Source organism: Pseudorca crassidens, chromosome 14 (genome assembly GCF_039906515.1).
Source record: "Pseudorca crassidens isolate mPseCra1 chromosome 14, mPseCra1.hap1, whole genome shotgun sequence".
Classification (NCBI taxonomy): Eukaryota; Metazoa; Chordata; class Mammalia; order Artiodactyla; family Delphinidae; genus Pseudorca; species Pseudorca crassidens.
This window is the reverse complement of record NC_090309.1, coordinates 90,493,409-90,517,957: the sequence shown is the minus strand read 5'-3', so window position 1 is coordinate 90,517,957 and position 24,549 is coordinate 90,493,409. Positions and strand designations below refer to the sequence as shown.

At 40.4% G+C, this 24,549-nt stretch overlaps 1 protein-coding gene across 22 annotated transcripts in view; it reads right to left on the bottom strand.

The window, feature by feature from the left end:
• The window catches only part of MYT1L (myelin transcription factor 1 like), a 411,946-nt gene extending 398,553 nt beyond the window's left edge, over window positions 1–13,393 (bottom strand). For 15 of the 22 annotated variants that reach the window (XM_067703809.1, XM_067703804.1, XM_067703806.1 and 12 more), the window contains exon 1: window positions 8,085–8,578. The gene's annotated coding sequence lies outside the window, so the exon portion shown is untranslated. The other 7 variants (XM_067703794.1, XM_067703799.1, XM_067703798.1 and 4 more) reach the window with 7 other exon arrangements.
• Between the last annotated feature and the right edge of the window lie 11,156 nt (window positions 13,394–24,549).

The window sequence follows — 24,549 nt, the reverse complement described above, 5'->3', positions numbered from 1 at the left end:
CTTGCACTGTGGGTGTGGGTCTCTTAGGGAAAAGGATTGTTTTTGAGCTAACAAAATCCCAGTAACAGCAAATTAGCTAAAGAACATTTGGGCAGTGAAACTACCTCCATTCTTGTTCTTGGGACTATGAAGAGAATGGCAAAAGATAAGGAGGATTCAAAACACAAAGTTTGTGGAAAATTCCAAGGGTTAATTCACTACCAAATGTGCCATGTTCACCAAAGAACGATTAACAGATGAGTTTGAAATTTATCTGAGCAAATGATTAAGATTTCCTTTCCTGTTATATACAAGTATCTACCATCAACCAGCACTTCTCACTTTTACGTAATCTCAGACTTCCATTTGTAAGCAAAGACACGCAGTTTTTTGATGTCTGAGCTACTTAAAGTTCCAGACTCCGAGAGAACATAAAATGCTAATTCTAATCTAACTTTTCCTTTACAAAACTTAATCAAGGGGAAGGATAAATTGGGAGATTGGGACTGACATATACACACTACTCTATATAAAATAGATAACTAATAAGGACCTGCTGCAGAGCACAGGGAGCTCTTCTCAATACCCTGTAATGACCTGTATGGGAAAAGAATCTAAAAAGAGTGGATATATGTATATGTATACCTGATTCACTTTGCTGTACAGCAGAAACTAACACAACATTGTACATCAACTATACTCCAATAACAATTAATTTTTTTAAAAGTTGGGGGAAAAAAGACTTAATTGAAGGTTCTTATTCTGAACAGATCTGCCTCCAAGGGACTGCAGTAGAGTCATCTGAATGTCTGAATGCATGACCAGTTTCTAATTTGAATCCTCTTCTTCTCTTCCCCTCGATGTCTCTCCAGCCAGTGGTGAGCCTGTGGATGACCAGGTCACTGCCCGCATCCACCCTGCTCATTTCCCTGCGTCGAGGCCGAGCGTGACGTCACAGACCCAAGTCAGAGGTGAGTGAGACCCCACTCAGTGGTGATCTGGGGCTTAGCCATGCCTTCCTCAAATGTTCTGCTGCTGATCTCTGGGATCAACAGCTTTAAAATGTTCAGAAATTGCAAAACAGACACGTGACATTTACCAACCCTCTTTCCTCAAAACAGAAATTTGTTTACTGTTTCACGCATTCTCAGGTAAGCAAAGACTTGTTCAATTGTAACTGCATATCATAAGGGGACAGCTAAGATATACATATATAAACCATGGTGAATGAGGACCAACTACCTAGAACTCTCACAAACTTGGAGTTTAGATTTTATAAGAAGGAGATAAACTTAAATCATATATTTAATCAAGTAGAGAAATATGGTTATACAATGCCATGCAATCGTGAGCTAATTTTCAGAATGATCACCTGGATCCCTGAAGTATGAATCATCTAAGAAAGGGACATCAACGATTATCTTACTCTCTTATTAAGTGAGAAAAATGGTTTAATCTATTTCAAAATGTATTCAAGAAAAAGTAGACATAGAAGAACTGTGATTACTAAGCATATATTTATATACATATATAAATATATTATGTATAATATAACATGTGTTATACATGTATAATATAATATACATATAAATAATAGCTATATTATGTTTATACTTATACAAATATTCAAATATATAAATGTATTTATATAAATTATATTTATAAATATATGCCATAGGTATATGCTATATATTAATATATAGTTACTATATGTATGTATGTATGTCTATATACCTTGACTCACTGTGGGTTAGAAATTTATCATAGTGCTATCTCTTTTGGTTCTGCACACAGTAGGTGCTCAATACATGCAGGGTGTATGAATCGCTCATTAATGTGCTAAACATGAAGGGAGGAGATGAGTTTAAGGAGCTACCCCTTTAATTTTCAGCACTGACTGATATTTTTTCTTCCAGGAGAAGATGGTGAGGGAGCCCCTGGGCTGCCCTTGTTACTGAGTCTAACGAGACTGTTACTAAACTGTTTTAAAACGCAGAATCTAAACATGATTCATAAATTTGCAAGTTGGGTTTGAGAGAAGGGAACACAAGGAAGAATCTCTACCCCAGCAGCTGGAATTCCCACAGAGAGAGACACACTCCCCTGATCTTAAACCCTGAGTCAACATCTGTCCTGGACCTAGTGGCCCGAGGGCCACCCCACCACCCAAGTTCACTTGGGCATCTCTCTCTGCTTTTCTGGGGCTCTCGGGTTGGGAAGGAGCTCGTGGGAGGGGGCAGGGTTTCACTCATCACGTGGCACTTATTCATACCACATTGGCCACAGGAACTCTACAATCGAGTACCACATTTATTCTTCTGATAATATAGTCCATGCCCTAAAAAGAGCCAGTGAAGAAAGAAGCTTCCCTTAGAAAAGAAAGGAAGGAAAGAAGGAAGGAAGGAAGGAAGGAAGGAAGGAAGAAAGAAGAAAGAAAGAAAGAAAGAGAGAAAGAAAGAAAGAAAGAAAGAAAGAAAGAAAGAAAGAGAGAGAAAGAAAGAAAGAAAGAAAGAAAGAAAGAGACAAAGAAAGAAAGAAAGAAAGGAAAGAATGAAAGAAAGAAAAAGAAAGGAAGAAAAAGAAAGATAGAAAAGGAAAAAAACAGAAAGAAAACCAGTTACTCTTAAACGACACAGCACTATTCTGGGAACTGTGACCATTCTCGCCAAACTACAGGACATGAGGTCAGATTTTTGAATCCAGAAAACGCAAATAATTACGACTTATCATATTGGCCATGGAGAAATCAGAACCACAGGATTTCTCAATGCAATGCATCCATTGCTCATGTGTTCAAAGTGCAGTGATCACTGCTTCCTAAAGGAAGCCAGCAAGTCTGTCTGCAGAGATGAGGGCTTTTAAGGATGAAGCTACAACCAGCGCCATGAGCACATACACCAGTACAGTCCCATTCTCGCCATCCCTCAGCCTCACCACACATCCCCCCTCTTTCCTGCAACTGGTGATGAGCACCACCCAGACAACAAACAGCTGGACGGATGCCAAAGGGCCATACATCCGTGGTCTACCGTGCCCTTTTTAATCAACTTCCTAATTAAAAAATGCCATGCTGGCATGAGGTATGAAGGGAGTAGGCTTGGGATATTTCACAGAATAGCATCCCTTAATCCTAGGGTTATGGAAAATCTGTGTTCTTACAGATGTTTATGAGTTTTCCTGGTGCAGAGATAGATAGAATCAATTTGCTTGTGCCTGGCCCTCAAGATGTATTAAATTTATCCTGAAGGAAACTGGTTTCTGAAAAGCTCTTGCCCAGATGCATTAGGCAGGTGGGAGTTTCAGTGAACCAGAGGGTCCACTAGCAGATGCCGCATTGATTTCTGAACGTTCACAATCTAGTCGACCGCTCCAGAGCAGACTTGATTTGATGGCTCTCTCTGGGGTGCCCTGCAGACTCAATTATTTCCACAACCAGTCTGGCTAGCATTGTTTCATGGCGACCATGCTCTATGCTTTCAGCTTCTGATCAGATGGTAACAGGCGAGTGGATCCATGTACCAGGGAGGGGAGCTTGGGCTAAATTTAAAGTCAGTCTCTAAGAACTGTCCATCTCTTTTAGGGTTGAGTGATGTGGGAGCCCTTGTGATTGAGGGGTCATTCTTGCTTTTAAGGAAGCATTCTGCTGAGTGCCATTAAATACACTGAGTCCAGGCATGAAGATGCTGCTCAAAACAGTGTTTGAGCTAGAAATCCTCTGATAAAAATCTTCATCAATGTACTAAAAAGAACCCCTACCTCATCAGTTATTAATCCATGAGTTGTTTGATTTCATGACCTAAGTCCGACATCCCAACCTGAAAACATCTCAGGCAAATGTCCAACAATCTTGGGGTGATTTTCTCTAAAGCCATTTGATTGCACCATGTAAGCAGTCAGACTTTAGTAAAAAGCAGTCGGTATGTAACACTGAGTCATAAAGTTCCTTTCAACTATACAATGAGTACCCAAATACATCTAAAACAGGTCTACATGACACACATATTAATCCAATGGCTCAAACACTGTCAGCCTGCACACAACATTTCCACACGGGCATTTTAAAAACACATATATACATGCACTTAGCAGAACCTTTGAAGAGATTAATTGTAGTTCCCCCAAAGTACAAAAATACATCCTAGTACAGAATTTTAAACAAATAAGGTCAATAACCTTTTGAAAGAAAAGATATTGATACTCTCGTCATTCCCCGTCACTGGGAACCCACTGAAGAATGGCCCTGGACCACCCTAGGCACAGAGACCCCCCGTATCCCGACCTCTCTTCCCTTTGGAATTGAAGGGCACCTGATTTCAGACTAATATTTTGGCCACTCACTGAGCTTAAAGAAATTTACTATAAAAGGCTACTTTTCTTTCTAAAGTTTATCTGTTTATCTGCAACCTTAGAACTAAACTAAAAAAAAAAAAAAAAGGAAAAGAAAAAGACAAATGCCCTTAGAAACCACATTTCCAGTTAGGCACACATCACCATATTTCCAGCCCTGGGACTTTTCACTGTCTTTGAAGGCAAGCCCTTCCCAAGTCCACAAAACCAGTGTACCCGAGAACCAGTGTGACAGACAGTGGCGTAAAGTAACTCTGTCAAGTGGAAACTAATATGACATAATTTTGGCCCTCAAAAAAAAGCTAGACTCTACCTCTGAAAGGCAGCCAGGCACAAAGAAAGCAACGTGGTAGGTAACAGTCAAGTGTTCTCTTCTGGGTGTAAATGGACACGTTGAGGTCAGAAAATGAATGCTGATAATTTGCCCCAAGAAAGTTATAACCCATTGTAAAACTACAAGGAATGATTTTAATCATAGAAGGCTTGGCTCAACTCTAAAATAAAATACATCAATGGAAGAATAAAAGAAATATTCTTTTTCTCTAGGTAAGAGTTCACGAATCTATTTTGAAATAATTTGGTATTTAATACTGTTTGGGTTAAATTAAAAAAAAAAACCCCTCAGTTGTTTTCTCATCCTAGTTTACCAGCAAATTTAAAGATAACATAGAAAAAATTGATTATATATATGTATACATATATATTCTTTGATGTAAAAATGCACAATTCAGCTATTACGCAAAGCTCAATGTGACTATTCAGAAACTTCAAGTATGAGGGGGAAAATTATCAAAACCAAGTATCGGAAGCTGCATATAAAGGGTTAAAATGTTTTCCAATATCTTCTGTTTGAGGTTTACTTTTATTGAAGGTAGTTTTTATTTTTTCTTTTTTGGAAAGACATAGCTTTTTTAAACAGAAGAAATGACCCTCCAAAAAGTTGTATTTTTTATCAAATATTCACTGTCATTGTCTAAAGCAAACAGCTGAACTAAAGCAACTCTGTAAAAAAAAAAAATTAAATTAAATTAAAAAGCCTCAAAATAAAAGCAAAATAAAATCCTTAAGTGATTTTAAAAAATTCAGGAACCTATAAAAAGACAGTTAAAGGATAGTAATTTCTACTTAAGTCCTACCTTAAAAGCAGATGAAATAATTAGGTCAGTTAAAATGAAAACCTTACCTTTTAAGGAGAATAGGGATTATGAAAACAGGATAGAACTATTTATCAGTGAATTTCTTGAGATGAAAGTATATTTAACTAAATATTAAAACACCCATATTGCAGTACTACAGTCACAGAATTATATAAGAAATGTGTGCCACTGATGACAATAGAAAATTAGGATTCCAGCAGGCTTTAGACTTATTTCTCAATTCAGAAGACTGATTTGTAAAAACAGTCTCCATTTTTCTGAAAAGAACTGAAAGTATCAGAGCTTGTGCTAATTTTTCTATCTCTTATCTGTAGATCCTACAGATCAATAGAAACTTCAGTTCGATTTGCAAAATCTCCAGTAAGTTGCTGGTTAAATTAGCTAAAATTTTCTTCCAGCTAGGAAAAATATATACCAGTCAAAACTAATTATGTCTGGGCTTTCATTGAAACAACATTTGCTAATTTTACTGGTCTGGATACACTGTTTCAGAAAATATTAATTAAACACACTGAATAATGGCTGCTGTAAATTTCTGAAAACAATAATCTCTAAACAGTTCATTTTCACTCCAGACAGACGCACGGAAGATGGATGAAGCGGCTGCCCCAGACCGGCAGCAAGGCCGACCCTTTTGTTACCCACCATCGGAGTTGAACTTTGCTCCACTTTGGGAAGCGGACCTAACGCTCTGGAAACAACAAGGAGAACAGGACATATTTACCTGGAGGGACCGGCAAGGAGAAACCTGAAGAATGGCAAACAAAGTGGTCCGAGTGAACGCCCTGAGCCCGCATCCCAGGGGCTCCTCCGGCTAGGCCAGCCTCCGAGCCGTCGTTCCCACGGCAGCCACCCCTGCTTCCATCTTAGGGACTCACCCAGAAAATTCTCCAACCTGCTCCACGACTACAAACTCTTCTGCTTCTGCACGCCCACCATTTGTTCTCCGTGCATCCAATCAACTTCCCACCGCACCTCTTCTCTACCGGCGCTCAGACCCGGGGCCACTGCTCATCTGTATGCTAATTATTTTGCCACATGGACAAAAGTAATAATGCTTTCAGACAGGAAACTAACAGGCCTGAAGTCGGAGATGGAAATTAATAAGTTGGCACCACTAAACGACGGGGCCGGGGCATGCGTGCAGCGCCCTGCCTGGCGCAGGATGTGGAGCCTCCATTGACAGGAGCCTCGGACGAGATGGGCTGCGAGCCCGCCCGGCTGTGCATCCGGCACAGGCTCCCTGGGAGACCACAGGGCTGCAGCAGAACAACATCAGTGGCAGACTGCTGACTTACCCTGTCTCGGGCTGCATCCTTTAAGCTCTACAAAAACATAGCAATTTCCCCAAATCCTAGCCTGGGAGGGAACTTCATGGCTGAGCTAGATATTTTTCAAGTTAGAGCTATGGCTTAAACCGATCATTTCTAACCTGGATGTTTATTAAGCTTCCAACACAGTCAGGCAAGATTGGGGATGCATGCTGTATGCTTCTTACATTGTACCCACAGGCCCCTAAACCTCTAAAGCAGAATGTGTATCATGTGCAGTGCCGTATTTCATGTAATAGATGAGAACTGTAAATACCAGAGTCAGGCTGTTAACAGCCACCGGCTAGGCTGTATGTCTAAAAATACCACCCCCGCCCGCCCCGGCCCCCACCCCCCACCCCCCGCACACTAATGCTATGGTAAATTCACGCTGTGGCCAAAGAGACCTCAGAAAGTCAGCTGAACCCACAATATTTTCCATGGTCCTATTGCTGAGCACCAAAACAACACAGAAAGAGGTTCCAAGCCTGGCCCCCCACCTCTTCAAATGGGAGAACAGTTACACAAGAGTTAACGCCAACTGACTCTTAAAATCTCTTTCGGGTTGCCAACCGCACTATGCTCTGTTTCAGTGTGAGCTTCTTCTATCGTGTTCTTTTCAAACAAAAGACATAGAACTATTCCTCTAAGAAAGTTCAAATATTATCAACCTCTTAGCATGGCTGGAAGAAAACAAATGTCAGAAAAAGTTTTATCTGAAAAGGCAAGAGCAAATAAGATTTCAAACATACAAAAGGGAACATAGATATATGACTTTCATTAACATCTTTCCAGTAAAAAAAATTGCTTATTTTTTACGTGCTTCCTGAGTCTAACAACACATGTTTTCCCCTAGCCGTAGTAGCCACACCACTGCGCTCCCTGCAAGCCTTGCTCCTATCACACTCACTGCTCTGAAAGGCCATATGAAACCATAAAGGCTGCTTAGCCCCTCCCACCCTCCCCCTGGACGCTAGCCTCAAATACACAGACTCCTGTTTAATAACAACTCCAGGCAGCCTGCACACATACCGGGCTCCCACAATGATATTAAGGTGGAGAAGAAGCTCTGTTGGAGAAAGAGTCCTTTGTTGACTCGTTTGTACATCAAACCAGGCAATTTTAAGAACTGTTATAATTTGGCATCAAATAAGAGCTGAAGATAGCCAGGTAAGCAGGAGACAACTATTTGTCCAGGTACTTAAGAGGCCAATGAAATAATTCTGAAGAGCTGCAAGTTGCAACAATCAGATAAATCCTAGGCAACCGTTAAGTAGAAAGAAAGAGGTACCTTTTTGTAGGAGAGTTGGTAGCCATCCAGCACAACCCCGATCTGCAGCCTATTTCTCCACACACGCAGGGCTATTTCTGCCACAGAGAGACCATGGCACATGTTGATCACACTTGCCTATACATTTCCACTCCATCGGCCCCTTCCCTCCAGTGCCGCCACTCTGTCAGCTCACCGTGCACAGGGAGAGTGGAGGGCAGAGTCACCACCGTGATAAACCACTGCAGGTTTTCCCCAGAACACAATGCTGACTGTGGTTTATGTGGGGAGGACGACACGGAGCTCCGAAGTTGCCAAGAACACCTTACTCTAGCTTTCAGAGGTGATTCCTCTAAATCCCGAGCGTCTTGCCTGATGTCTTGAGACCAGACATACTGGTTACTACAGAGGTTACAATTCCCTTCCCATCCAGCCCTGCTGGAAATCACTGCAGTCTGAGAGCAAGAGACGCTTTAAGAGACTATCCTGTACCATTCCGTCTTCTCACAGCACAGCACCCGTCACACTTAAACTAAAACATTCCCCCCCCCAACTTTTCCAATAATCACCACGTGGGGAGTAAGGATTTTTTAAAGAGATACATTTTAGGAAAAATTTCCTAACAGAACAGCCCAACACAGCAATGCTTATCAGTATTTCCTCACATAATAAATAAGCATTTATGCATCCTTTCTAGTTTTATAACACCTGGCTTACATTTTCTCTGCCATCTCTGATTACTTATACAGATACCCTGAGGACTCATTATGATGTCAAAGCTTAACACAGTTTCATTGTGAAAACAGGCATAGGAAAATCATTGTGTATGCTTGAACAATGCAGGTGTGAAAGAGACACAGAGAGAAGAGAGGGAGGCCAAAGAGACAACCAGGGGCAGAGTTAAAGAGGGAGGACAGGGGAGGGAGAGAGAGAGAGAGAGGGGAGGGGGAGATGGGGGAAAGAGGGAGGGAAAAGGAGCAACAGAGAGAGACAGAGAGACAGGAGGACACAAAGCATATACTCCAACTGAAACCACGTTGCACTGAAACATAGCCTAATGTTAGAAGGATGTATGTCTGCTACCTTAAAATAATCTGACATCAGAAAAAATCATACAATAAATTACTACGAAAGTAAAGTAGTATATTCCTTGTGCAAGTTATGATCATTATAGGCAATATTTCTAATTTGTTGGGTATATGCCAATTAAAAATATATATTTTTTTTATCAGCCATAATATATGGATGTTATTTACCCCTTCCAACTTCAAAATAAAAATTTTTTAATTATATAAATATTTTCTTCTTTACGTTTGTGCTATCTTTTCTCCTTAGTTTAGTTTGGAATAAGGTGTAAATCAATGTAAGGTGAGAGCTGTGGTAAAGAACACACCATGATGAAACGTATTTGGTGGAAAATGTGTTACTCATTTTCAAGTTTTGTTCAAGTTTATCCTCTATTACTCTTTTCTGAGGAATGCTACACACTTTTCAAAGAAAACAAAAAGAAGGCATTCATGAAAAGAGGTTTTTAAAAAAGCTTGAAAACAAGAAAATGCATAACACTATTGCAATCAAATTATGATACAAATTAATTTGATTATTAGAATTTAGCAAAACTGAAGATCTCTCTTTCTGAATCTGCCATTCATTTGCTTCCTAGACAGAGTTCTGGTGAGAACTTGCATCAAGGTAGACTCTATGGCAAAGTACTAGATGCATTTGAAAAACTGGTTATTGATTAGAAAATTAGAGCCCTGGACTCCAGGGGCCATCCAGCCAAGCCACACTTCAACATCAGGGCAGTGGGGTCGTTACAGAAAAGCATCCTGCTGGTCCCTGTTACTCCACCGAATGGGGGTCTTAATATAAAATATTTCAGAGGAAATACAATTTTAAGTTGTCTGAAGTTAAAAATGTAGGTACCAAATTGTTTAATGAGTAAAATTATTTTAGATGATATAGTCTGTTTTTACAAACAATACTCTCCCTTAAATTAGATTGCCTCATGGGTAGAGTCGGAAATCTAGTTTATACATGTGACTTTGAAAACATATTTAGGCAACAAAATGAATTTTTCTGAGAAGTGATTGGATTTTTTTATCAGACATGTGAAGTATTTCTAAAAGCAAATCAACAAATAATCAGATTTTTAACTCTAAGTTTTGAATTTTAAGTATAGTTTTAACAAATAGAAAAACTTTAAGAAGATTTAAGCCTGCAAAATAACTTATTTTTTCCTTAATCTATTGAAAGATGGTATATAAAACAGACAGAAAACATCAGAGGGTGAAATAATTGGGTGTATCCAGTAATAAGGTGTGAAATATAAACATTTTTGAGGGTGTAAAAAATGAATAAGTTAGGTGAAAAGTAAGTTAGGTTAAAAATATGATAGGAACAATGAAAGCTATACGTCGAAGAGGCCCATTCTCTTAAAATATTCACATTTTCCTAAAATCATGCTCATACAATCCAAAGGAAATAATGTACTCATACTCCTTTAGGAATTTTTGTACACCACACATACATGGTCACAAATTATTGGGCCTTCAACCTTGATCTCATCATCTAACACAAATTTATGAAATTGGCCTAAGTTTTGCTGAAGGATGCAAGTTTAACTCAAGAAAAGTTGAAATTTATGTTTTCTGTGTACTTTCTGCCTTATTGGTCTATCTGCCTTATTGGTAATTCTGGCTCATCTTTTCAAAAATGAAATTTTAACAATAATCACATAACGATTTTCCATTTGAAAAGCATGTCCACATAGTGTTCATAGGTTTTTCAACTCACAACTACATGTATGCAAGTAATTTTAATAAAATCATGTCTAGTAATTTGAAAAGTAGGGTAAAATGTTTATGTGCAACATAAAGGTCTAGAGATTGCCTATCTTTTCTGCCACACTCTTCAGAACATCCCATTGTGACCATAAAGTCTGCTCCGCCTTCTACCTCAACGAGTACAATCATTAAGGTGATGAAACTGAACCATTTTCCCATTGCCAGTAAACTAGTAGGAAGTCAGTCACTGCTGAATGTAATTGCTATCAGCAGCGGACAGCTCCCGGTGCTGAAAGGGAAAGGGAGAGAAGCCTTGCTCACAATAGCTCACTCAACCAGCCTTTGAAAAATCACAGCAAAACTGAATGAGGTGGCAAGTGCTCAGGCTGAATAGCACTGTCGACAGAACAATGGCAGCCAATTCCAAATCCTACTATAATCACATTAATGAGATTAATCAGTGAATTAGCAGCAGTCAAATGTCAGGGAGGCAAGGAAGAATCCAACCAAGATTGGTAATTAACTTTTTTGGGGGGGAGGGAAAAAATCGACTGTGCTACCTCATAGGTTTCTCAAAAGTTGACAATTTTGCTTCACAAATCTGAAGACTATATGTTATGATCAAAAGGCAACATATTACAATATAAATCCAGGTATCATATTACTGATGCTTCAACTACAGTCCTCTGAGAAAAGTGATGTCACTTTAAATAATCTTCATAAACTATCAGCCTTTTACTGTTTTTAACTCTTCAAGTGTAAAATTAATGTTTAAAAAAGAAATTATTTCTCTAATACTCAAGCTAAAATATAAAAAAATATGGCTGATTTGAAAAGAAGGATTATATAATAGCTGCTATTGCTTCTGAGAAGTCTATGATACTGTAGGGAGAGTTTTAAAAGTGCCATGAAGTAAAGAACTATTATGCAAACAAATCAGCTCTGGTCTACTGTTTTTAATTTTAAAAATTTATTACTACAGTACAACTTTAAGGAGAATTTTGACCAATTGACCTATTGCCTTTGAGGTGATAGAATCATACACTTTCCTTTAGGTCAACTAGAAAAAATAAACTTCCTTTTTTCTAGAATGCATCACTAGCATGTATTATATACAATCAACACTCTGGATTCAAAGTTCTTCAGAGGTGAAAACTTATAGGTATGAGTGGTGCTGTTTTTCAAAAAGGAGTATTGTGCAAAAACCCTTTTTATAATTTTTAAAATAATCCCATTTTAATCTGTATGGAATACATGCCTTTATTTATCATTTAAAAAGCCACATGAGTTTCATGAAGTTGAAGAATTAGAAAGAAAGCCTCCCTTATGCATGTAAGGGTGGTACTAGGGTGCTTTTGTCTATGAAGTTAGTTTTGTTCAGTAAAAAATACAAACACTTAAACAAAAAGCTCCTATTATAACAAACATTTTTACTGTAAGTAAATAAATAACTTAAAATTCTATAGATTATATTGTTTTAGTGGTATGAGAAACTATCATGGCTAAATTAATACTAAATTGAAAATCAGAGCTCTATATTTTGAATAGCTAGCCATTATATGAATATTTATATGTGTATAAATTTATGGCCTTATTCTGATCTATCCTGAAGATAAAGTTTACAGTTTGAAATTTTAGTTTATTAATTTAAGTTGTGTTAAAGGCATACTTCTGTTACAAATGAAACACTGTTTCATTATTATGAACTTGAAATGTTTCAGTTACAGTTCAAAATCTTATTTGAGTTTCTCAATTTAAACAATATAAGTCAACTTTTTATCATTAGGCCGATATAATATGACATTGAGAATGTTTTAACAGCCTTTGTAAAAAATGAATTGCTTTATTTGCAATGTCAAGTAATCCAGTAAAGTCTCTGGGAAGTTTTTGTTTCAATATCCGTATATCATCCAAGTACAGTCCATGCAGCAAGGTCTTTTTTATAAACAACATCACGGTTACAGCATGCAACATGATACCCATTTTGCTTTAAAGAGAGACTTCTGTGGATTACAAACTCCTAGCCCAGGAACACTTCAGCTACCAGCCATGTTATGAAATAACTTTCAGAAGGAGCAGACAATAGGCATTGCAGCACCAGCCCTCGAACTACAGTAAAACAGACCCTGTGCACTAACCCCCAGAATTAACCTAACGAAGATCACGTACCTCACAGCATGACCACAACCGCTCACGAGTGCGACACGCTCAGTGTTAGTAACTGCGCTGACTCAAAATACACAGAAAGCAAACGAGCCCTATTCCACCCCAAGTTTGAAAGGAGGATGAGGAATATGCCTACCACCGAGATGCAGAAAAGGCTGCTTTTTGTCTTCAGTGAATATTGATATCATAACCCACAGTCCAGGGAGTCAAAAAAATTAAAATACACCCACCAACAATGAGTACAAAAACCAGGGGGCCTTCAAGAAGACTGCAAGGAAAGCTCTCTTCTTGTTTAGTGTGCAGTAGCTTAGGGAAAAAAAATGTCGCCGGGGCAGGAATGACAAATGCGGTGCGATAGGCTCTCAGGCCTGAGGGATCTGTTTTACTTCCACACACATCCCCTAATGCACACACTCCCACTCATCCTCTCGATATGCTTTTTTTTTTCCACATTTTTTTCACGAGCTCCAAATCCCCGGCATATGACCTTCTGTTAAATAGATAAAAAAAAAATTGCTTATCAGTCATGCAAATGAGGCTGAATTCATTTTCCACAACAGATGGCCTCATAGATAATGATGATGGAGGAGAGAAAATTGAATGTCTCTCACAAGGTGGCCATGGCAACCGAGAGCAGAATAATATCAATAATAAGCTCACTGCATAATAAGGTTGTCAATCCCACAAATCAAAGCCTCCAGCTAAACCAGGTACACCTCCCCAGCTAGTTACCAGGTAAATAAATATATACGTATGTATTGCATTTCGCAGTGACCATAAAAATAGCTAGAATTTTAAGCGTTTCTGTGGAAGAGTGTGTGTGTGTGTGTGTGTGTGTGTGTGTGTGTGCGCGCATGCAGGCGCATGTTGGGGGTAGTTGGATGATGAAATGACAATGTGACATGTTTTTTCTTTTCTTTTTCGTCTATTATATTTACTGTAAAGTCCTTGGTTTCACGAAGGACTTTTTTAAATAGCCATATTGAAATTTGGGATGTGGTGCGTTGCAGTCCGTACTCTCCCCCTGCCTCCACCCCCGTCTGATGTGTGGCTGCATTGATGCAATAGCAGCTCGCCTCAGGCTTCCACCTTGGCTCCCAGGGGGACATCCTGCAAAATGAATCAGCAGCCATCCTGAGCAGGCTGATTAAAATGAAAATGGCAAGGCACATGTCTGGGCGGAACTGGAGCTCAGCTCTGCTGCCTGTCTGGCAAGCATGCTCAATATAGCTCTTGCTAATAATGGCTTACTGCCTTTCGGTTTTTAAAAAGGTATCGCCCTTTTCCCCCTCAACCGACTGGTGTTGCCGTGTGTGTGTGTGTGTGTGTGTGTGTGTGTGTGTGTGCTTGTAAAATGGATTGTTCAATTCTAATTCTCTGCTGCTCACATGCAGACTGCCTGCCTGCCGACACCAGAACTGTGAAACTGAACTTACCTCCGTCTTTCTTCTGGGGAGGGGGACAGTTGATAAGCCTTGGGGTAAAAGAACCAGTTGTAAATTCAAGCTGCCTAAAAGACCAAGACAACATTTTTTACACCTAGAAACAATAATTTCTAACCAAATCCTGGACAACAGACCTTGTGACAACTCTAACGCTACCTCCCAGGTTCACAGTTGGACCCTCTGAAATGCAGCCTCTGAAGAAACCTATTTCTGTCTCAAGCATTTGCAACCAGCCTGTTACTGTATCCTAGATATTATGCAACACAAAGCATCAAAAACAGAAAAATGAAAGGTGACGAACTGATACAATAATATAACAAAATTTCATAAAAATGTATCTCTGGCTTTAAAAAAATTCTCAGGTATAGCTTTAAGATTGCCCTCAAATAAACTATACTTTTCAATATCTCTGACAAATTTTTCAGGGTTTTTTTTTTAAGGCATTCTGGAAATTAGAACATTATCATCTCTCATGAAAAATGCCTTAAAAATTAGAAGCAAGGGTTTTTCTGAATCCATTCTATCTCACTTTTCCTATACATTTCACTCTACATCAGTACCAATCTTCCAGTTTTGCTGTCTAAATGTCCCTTTTTTGATTTCTTTTGGTAACAGATGCATGAGTTTTATGTGAAATCAAATATATGTGTGTATATATACGTATATACTTATCTTTATATATTTATTATATACACACTTATTTTGCCTTTAGTAATCCCTGTCTCTGAGACGTGATCTTTTCCATCCTGCACTCCAGCCCTGCTGCTGCTGCAGTGTGATTCAGAAATCAATAGAGCTGCCCTAATGGAGACTCCACTCGGCACTCGGCTAAGCATCTGCAGTCTCTCCCTCCCTCTCTCTCTCTCTGTCTCCTCTCTCTCTCTCTCTCTCTTGCTCTCTCTCTCACACACACACACACACACACACACACACACATAGAACTAATGACGTCTGTGCAGCTTTTTCAGCTGATTGGGCACCACATCGGATGTTCTATGGAGCAAAGAATAGGAATCATTTCTAGTCTGTGGAAAAAAAAATGGGAGCATGTATTCTCCTGTGTCTAAGACACAGATCCTGAGCTCCCCAGACAAGCAGCCATGCTGATAAAGGACAATTCTTCAGGTTGTGTGGTCATGATGCAGTTAGGGAGGACTCCAAACCCATCGTAGAACTGTAACCATAGCACAAAGGGAATTTTTCCATCTTATAAGGGACAAAGCCTTCCTCTAAACAAGAAGCAGAATAAAATTTACAGAAAAAAAAAGAATCTTTAGGGCAAATAGTGAGTTCCAGTACACTATTTAAGGGTTCGAATATATATCATTATTTAAAAATACTTCCAAATACACATTTAAAATAAAGGACAAATGAAAAGAATATATATGTACACATACATACACACATATGTAGTTATTCTCTGTGAGTTTCTCTGCCTTATCTTAGTTGTGTTAGCAATAAGTTCAGTTTTTTAAGTTAAATTTATCTCCAAATATCTTATCTTACAGTAAGAAAGAAATCTCTAAAGGATACTAAGCCATGGTATTTTAAACCACACATTTACATATGTGAATGTGTTTCTTACACACATGTGCATGTCTATGGAAACACATTGTCTATTAGACACTGGGCTCCTGCACACATGCAAAGATGTGTGCACAAGCACACACAACACACACAGAGGCATAACCCCACTTCGTGAACTCATGGTACCTGAAGCTGCAGGCGTATTTCCCTGAAATGACAGGAGTGCAGCACCTGGGGTTTTACCTTAAAGGGGAGGAATTTCTGGGCTCTGCAGCAGGAAGCACGCCTTGCCCTCACCACACTGCCAGCACATGGGCTCACCCTCTGCTTACTGACAACAACTGCCCCAGACTGGCTGTGGCTCCAGCCAAGCGTTTGTATTCTTTCCAGCCACCCTCTGCGTAGCCTTAGAGTTTGAGATTGCAGCACTCGTATGGCCTAAGAGGAGGGGAAGAAATGGATGAATCGTGAAGCCACAGAGCACACAGCAGAGCAGCGTTTCAGCCGGCATCTTGCCGTTACCTTGTAGGTCCACTTAATAAGTTATGATTTCTTAGAAAATGGAATCTGCTCTGCAGTATGGGACAGTAAATAAAACCCTTAAGGACACACCACAAGGGCTGGGGAATACCCCAAAGGCTATTGAAATGAAAAATCTCTTTGTAGTTTGCAATTAAATCATACAATGAAACATTTTTTGCCTCCAAATAGCTATCAAACCCTTTCTTAAATTATTTTTAATATATTTTATGCTGCCCTTAGAAGTTCACTGTACAGATTAAAGCCTTTCTGTATTAGAAAATTCATAGCTTATCTCCATTATTTAATTAATTAGTAAGAGAATATGAATTGGAATATGCAGCCCCTTCTAATGGATATGTCCTCCAGTTTAATACAAAAAAAAAAAAAAAAAACCCAGGTCCTTTTGCGTCTTGAATTATAAAACACACAGGTCATATCCTACGCTGTGTTTCCAGCCATCTAATGTATGTTCTGATTGTTCCGACAATAGATGGATCTCTCATAGTGTAAGAAGGACTGTCTCTTCCTTTCAGTTCTGGATTTCTGAGCAGACTCTGGTCTCTGGTATCTACAGGGGACTTTCCATTTCCTCACATGCCATTTTTCACACCAAGGCTAAGGCATGGGGGTAGCTCTCCATGTGAAGCAGGAGCATGACCTATCTGGGTCTTGGTTCAGGAAGCTCATGAGATGTCCTAAAATATCTTCTTTGCTTTAGTTCAGAATTATATCTGCATCAGTGACAGAGTGGTGTGATACACAGAGGAGTGTTAGACTCATGTAGGACAGCAGCAAATAGAATGAAATCATTACAGTGGGTAGAAAATGGTTAAAATGGTTATAATCTGGAATCCAGATATTTCTGTAACCCAATGTATGCTATGCAAAAATAGGCACTAACATAACCCACTCCATCAAAAACTAAAATTTCCGAGTTAGACATATATGAGATAAGGGCTATTTTATTAAGCTATCAAACAATGATACAGATGGGAAACCCATTCTCACTGTGGGGAATTGGCTTCAACGAATCAAAACATCTGTAGAGTGCTTCAGGAGCAAATAGTTAAAAGGAATATGGTTTAGGTGATTAACTGGAAAACAGAGGAATGAGTAAAATCCGGGGGTCGTATCACAAAGAAGAGCTGGCATATCAAGTACAGTTATGGGCAGAAGGAAGTTGGTTGCATAACCCCAGTGACCGAGCTGGATCAGAAAGGACAGGCCATGAACTCATCGTTGTGCTTTTGTGTCTGTATTGAACTGACTATCCCATTGCATGTTAATAGATATTGGGGGAGTCTGGAGAAATAAAGCATCCATATTCAGATTTTTAGAGAATCTATGATTTTATAGAGCTGGCCTGATTTTATACAACTGGTCGTTTTCTTGGCAAAACATCTAGGTATAAATTGTATCAAATGTGATTCTGAGATCTGAAAGGCCATTGAGAATTTAAGGTTTAGATGATGACAGCCAGCAAACTAAGATTATCTATAAAAGATTTTTATCTCACCCCCAAGTTCATAATTTTAAAAACACGGTCTGCAATTTTACAAAAATTAGTACTATTCAATTAAGCTTTGGTAGCCCAATAACTTCACAAATATCTGCCTTCCAACAAGTCTTTCCAAACTACCTCTAGGTTCCTGATCTCTTGTCTCTGAACAATCTTGCATCTGGAGTCTTTATATCATGTATTCTCATCCTTGCGTCATCTGTTTAATGTCTCTACAACTGTTTGAGTTACTTGAAGGAAGGGACTTATCTTAGCTTATGAGTACATAGTAACAGTGCTGGTACAAATCAGGTGCTTATTCAAAGTATTCGATTGATTTTCCAGTTCACTTATGGGTCTCATCACTACAGTAAAAACAGATATATGCATAGACACATTTTAGACCTTTACCTTATTTAGAATTGAATTTTTCTTCATTTTACTGGGAACAGTATTAAGTATCAAGCATATCTAGAATAGATTTAGTACTGAAAATCATTCAGAGAAAGAGAATCTAGAAAAAACACGAATGCAGAGAAGATACTAGAAATTGACCAGAGGAGAAAGACACCACGTCTGCTCTTCACAGCGTAGTGCGCTTTTTCATTCTCTTTGAGTTTCCAGCATGTGAACCTCCTTCCTATACCTAGACCCACCCCAATATCTGAGTCTCCTTAGTAAGTAGGGACTGTCTCTCACTATAGATACTAAAATTACTAGATATTTATTTTCCCGACTTCCCTTTCAGCTAAGTTGTGGGCACATGACCTATGATTCACCATTATGACATGCCCTTCCTAGACTTTGAATTGCAAGGTGGTTACAAAGGAGCATGGCCCTCAAAGCTTATTCTGTGGTGACGGTGACAGTTGTAGCACAATTAATTTCCTGGAGAAAGAACAGTGTGTCTCATGCTTATGGTGGTAGCAGCACTGTCCTAACTGGACCAACTCTACTGCATACTTTTAGGGATTGTTCTTAATGAGCTAACCTTGAAGTCTGATATTGCAGACATCCTAGTAGTTCTATCTTTTCTACTTAAGGCAGCCAGCTTATTTGCTTGTAACCACATACACAGAGTGATACACGTATTGATACTTAGGATATAGCAGACACATCAAAATAGGGGAAATTAAGGTTACTTATTTCACTTGGGAGAGAAAATCTGGCAAGTTAGGAATTTGTTTCTCATGGTACCTGCAGGCAAAGCAATTAAGTGATCATCCATGGCCACATGTCATGATTTGCTGAACTGACAAAGAAGGCTCTGTTTGATTTGTAGAACGGAAGACTTTTGGTATCTGGGACGAGATGTCTGATATGAGCCCCACCATAAAGATTCCATGTTCTCATCCAGTCCTAGAAATGAGTAGATTCCCAAACCCAGGGCATCTAAAATGAAGGGTATCTTTGAAGAAAGACCTTGCAGTAACATCATGAAAATGAATGATCTTTCTCAGACGGCCCTGTAGCTGTTTCTCAGGGTAATGATATACAGGAAAAGGGAAACACCCAGACCTCATGGGTGTCACTGGACCCTGGCTTGCCTAAATTCCTGGGAACACAGAATATCACGTGGTCCACTGGGTAAAGTGGGGACTTGTGGGGAGAGGGACCCATGACACATTAGCTCAGGGGGACCTTAAACTCTCCCTACCTTTTCCCCCAAATTCCTAGGGGAGGACATGAAAAAGACAATCAACGATCGTCAGAATCTCCACCTTAGATCCCTAACAAATGAGCTGTCAGCACAGTAAATCAAAAGCACTGTGGCCTTGCTGGAGAAGTCACACATGTAGAGTCATCAACCAAGTCTGGAAGGATGGAGCCATGGGGGTTCTCCTCCTGTCCCCTTTTATTCATTGACTTGGCAGGTACGGAAGGCAGGCGCCCGGAGGATGGCTGTGACTTACTGGAACCCTAAGCCAGGTTGTCATTCCAAATGTACTTTATTCAAGGAAATCAACACAGTGTTATCCCCACAAGAGATGGGGCCAGGTGGTTTCCCTTCGTGTATTGGGAACAACAGTATATCGCCATGGTCCTGTCTCAGGTTAAATTAATTCTACATCTTTGCAGGAAACAGAATCATCTTCCCACCCACAGGACATGAGGCTGGCCCACTATAGCAATGACAGCATGCTAAAAGGACCCAAGGGTAGGGGCTAGGGTTCCCTCTAAATTTCTTAGTAAATTATAGTCTCACCAGAGGCCAGGAGGCAAATTCAATAAAAAACACAGGGACCTGCACCATAGGAGTTACTGGGGTCTGATTGTCTGGGCATGTCTAGGTTTTGTCTACAAACAGAAGACAAGATGTTTTGCTCTGTGCTCTCTGCTTTCTCTTTTTGGGTCTTCATGTTACTGGGGGGCCAGGCCAAGGAGGGTGTATGGTGCTGGTTGAGGAGCCTGATCCCAGTTGCTAGGGAGCATAGGGAGACTACAGTGCAGGAAGGAGGGGAGGGGAAGTTAAAAGGAATGAGGGGGTTCCTGAGCACCTTTCGGTAATGCCAGGTTCATAGGTAACAGCTACAGGGGACAAGAGGCCCCCCGCCATGCAGACTGACACTGGGGCTCGGATCTCTCAGTAGGGACATTTGGGGCATCCAGGGAGGTGAGCCACTGTCTGGCAGGGGTGTGGCTGAAAGCAAAGGGTGCAGGACAGGGCAGGCAGGGGCATAGAGTGAATGTCTGTGGAGAACTGGCCAGCAAAAGGAGGGTAACATTCCACTGTGCTTCTCTCCCTTGCTTCGTCACATGTGTTTTACAGGGTTTTGTTAATTGTCTCCTCTCCTCTCTTTCACCCGTGGTTTTATGGTATTGGTGGTCTATGGCATTCAGAGGATTGACATGGATTTATGGCAGAACAGAGGAGGAAGGACACAGCCTAGAGATCCTGGGCTTGCAGCTGGCACAAAAAATTGGGGTTGCTCCTTTCTCAGGAGGGACCAAGAGGCTATACAAGTTCTTTTCAGAGATGTGTACCCTCGTTGGGCAGCAAAGGCTAGCAATAGTGGGCATCTGTTCCGTTTCCATCCCTCCTTGAGGAATGTCCCTCCCTGTGAGCTCTGCCACATGGGTGGGACAATGATGGCAGCAGGTGGGGGCCTGGGTGACTGCAGCAGGTCTGACGCCCGAGGAACCAGTTAAGATGTCCTGAGGGAAGTCGCTCAGCTGTGTGGCACGAGCACTGTTAAATGCTGCACAGCCCTCTCTCCTTGTCCTCTGCTCCCAGGCACTCTGTGAGCTCCCAATATCTTGTTAATAAGCTGCCTTTTCTGCTTAAAGGACCCAATTGGTTTCTTTTTCTCAAACCAAAGCATTCTGACAGCACAAAATCACGAAGACACAACAGCACCCACACAAAGATGCTACTCCTCCCACAAGATGGGAGCCAAGCTACAGAGCAGAGTCTCCCCAGGGTTTACCTGACAGCAGGGCTCTAAGCACCATCTGTTGCACTAATACCATCACCCACAAATCCTGGGCTAGTGCCCTCTTTTTTTTACTTATTAAGACACCACTCAGCCTTCCACATGGGGTGGCTCTTCTCCACTCAATATCCCATGGCATTCAAGCTCTAAACATTGTTTCTCTCCAACTGCATATGCCAAATCCCTTAGGCTCAGGACAGGACATTCATTGGTCCAGAATCTACATCATATCAGGAATGAAGCAAGTAAGTAGGCTCATAAAATCCAACTCTTCTCGGCTCTGTCAGTTACGAGCCCTATTTACAATATCAAGATGGAAGAGACTTTGCAAGGAGAAACACCTTGAGGACACATCTTTGATGTGTGGTCTTCTTAATTTGTAATAAGGGACAATTCTTGCTTTATCTTTCAATACACTCCACAGCAGGAGTTCTGCTTCCCAGTTACAGAGTAAAAATGCCTTTGTCTTCGATCTCATTCTATTCTTAAAATAGATACGGAAGACGTGCATGCAGCATCAGGGCCAGCCACACCGCATCTCCTGGGAGCCTCACCCAGACCTCCTGAATCAGAATCTGCACTTGAAGAAAATTCCCAGATGAGTTGTATGCAAATGTTCAGAAACATTGGATTAGATCAGTGCTTCCCAATAGAAATACAATGCAAGCTTCAAATATAGTCAAAAACTTTGTAGTAGCTACAGATAAAAAGAAAACAGAAAATTAACTTTCATAGTATATTTTATTAACTTTCATAATATATTTTATTTAATCCAATATATCTAGAGCAAAATGTATTCAACATAAAATATATTTAAAAGATGTTTTACATAATTTTGTGTGTAATTCTATTTTTTATTGAGATATAATTGGCATAAGACCTTATGTTAATTTCAGGTATAATATAATTATTCAATACTTGCATATATTGTAAAGTGGTCACCACAGTAAGTCTAGCTAACATCCGTCACCATGACTGTGTGCTCTGCAGTCCCCGTGCATCACGCATGGAGCCAGCTCGTGTTTAAGTGCTCAGTTGCCACATTTGGCCAGTGAGTGCTAATAGGATCTCAGATAGAATCCATGAATCTTCTCTCCTGCCTTTGGATTGGCATAGGTCTGCTGGAAATCCCCTGGTCCAGAGAAACCAGAGGAATGCCTACACGGAGGAATACAAGGTAATACTAATGACCAAACACCCAGCACATTTTCACATATATAGGTATCAATAATAATAAATAGTTATGGACTAACAATGGACGAATGTTTGCTCAACGCTGGGACAGGCTCTCCCTCCCACTGTCCAGGCCCCGTGAAACCTCTCCGGTCACCTTTCTTCTCTGTTTCAATGTGGGTGTAGTCGTTACCCTATAGCCCTGTAACTCTTGCTCTATTTGGGGCCTTTAGTTATGTGTAATAGGAAGACAGGCATGGGATACTCAGCAGCTTCAGACTTTGGGGAAAATCAGTCCATCCCATCTCGACTCTGGCCCTCCTTGCTTTCTCCTCTTGGGCCCTGCAGTGGCCTGTCCATCCCCACGTTTCAAGGCTTGAATTTTGTTGGACTCCCTCTGCCATCCACTCACTAACCTTCCCACAAGTCCAGTGTGGACGGCAACGTATATTATGTTTTCTTCTATACCTTTTAACGATGTAAGTTCCCAAGCCCTCTCCATACACTGATTGATTGCAGTTGGGTTGATGGTGAGTTTTACAGGAGGACGGCTCAGTGTGCTTCTTCACTCTCTGAATGTAGCATCCAGGAGCAGAGCTGTTTGTCCTTGAACCTGCTCTCACCCTCCCCAGAAAAGAATTTCAAAGACTGGGGCTGAATACCACTCTGTTTCATGGAAGTCATGAGAAATGGAAATTATTGGATGCCCACTATCTGAATTTATTTAAAAGAGCTGTCTATTTTAAATAGCTGACTTTTAACACATATGATTATAACTCATTTCCCAAATGCAATTACTTTCTAAATAGAAATAAAAGCATAAACAGATATTAGAATTATAGAAAATTAGAAGTAAAAAGGCCACATTAGAGATTATTAGTGTTATAGTTTAGGAAACTGAAGCCTAGAGAGGTGGGAACTGGCTCATAATCTATGATGGGGGAGGGGGAGGGGGAGGGGAGAAGGAAGGAGAGGGAGGGAGAGGGGGGGCGTTTCACAATGTGAAACTAACTTGAGCTTTTAACACGGCACAGTCACTCACTGGAGACAGCATACTGTTTTAAAGACATCTAAGGATATTCGGTTAGCAGGAAATTAAACATTTATTTATTTGTGGGCCTATAGAGCTCAAATTGGGACGTGAACTCAAATGAATAAATCATCTGCATCAACGATTTCAAGCGAAGTTTGAAAACAACAGCGTGCGATTTGCTGTGTTTCTTTAACTGGGTCCAATACGCCAGGTGAGAGAGGGAACTAATACACCAGAGACTTCAGAAGTACTTTCCACGCATTATCTCATTTAACTCGAAAGTCAGAAAACACATTTATAAAGTACTGTGAGTGATTTAGCTACCCAGACTTAACTCGTTCCAAAAGCTTTACTCAGAGCCCTGCCCCCGGAGCTGTACGTTGCTTAGGACTGGTCTTAATTGTTCAAATACGCTTGGGGCACCTTCAGGGGCGCTGACACATCTTACATAATTTCTTCAGTGCAGCAAATCTTCACTCTTGGAAAATGAATTTCTAGGAAGAGCAATCCTAGTAAATAAAATAAATGCTACACTTATTAATACCCTTTTGAGACAAAGACGTGGTCAGAAGGTAGCCAGGTGGAGTCTCAAATGGGTGCCTCTAAACTGGCTCCGAAAGAGGAATCTCAAAGACAAGGTCACACGTGTTGACCAAGGCCATTCAGACACGTGTACGCCATCAAAGATCCTACCACGGGGAGCCCCAGAGGTTCACCCAGGACACTTGCTGAGCAGGGGCGTTCCCCTGGCCCCTGGGTTGTGGAGGAAACCAGAGCAGCTGAAGCAAATGCAGTAGCGTCCAAAAAGAGTCAGGCAAAGCCGGTGTTCAGACAAAAATAAAGATGAGTGGAAAAGTGTGCAGGCCTCAGTGTTGAGAGAGGATCGGGGGCAGCTGGCAGCA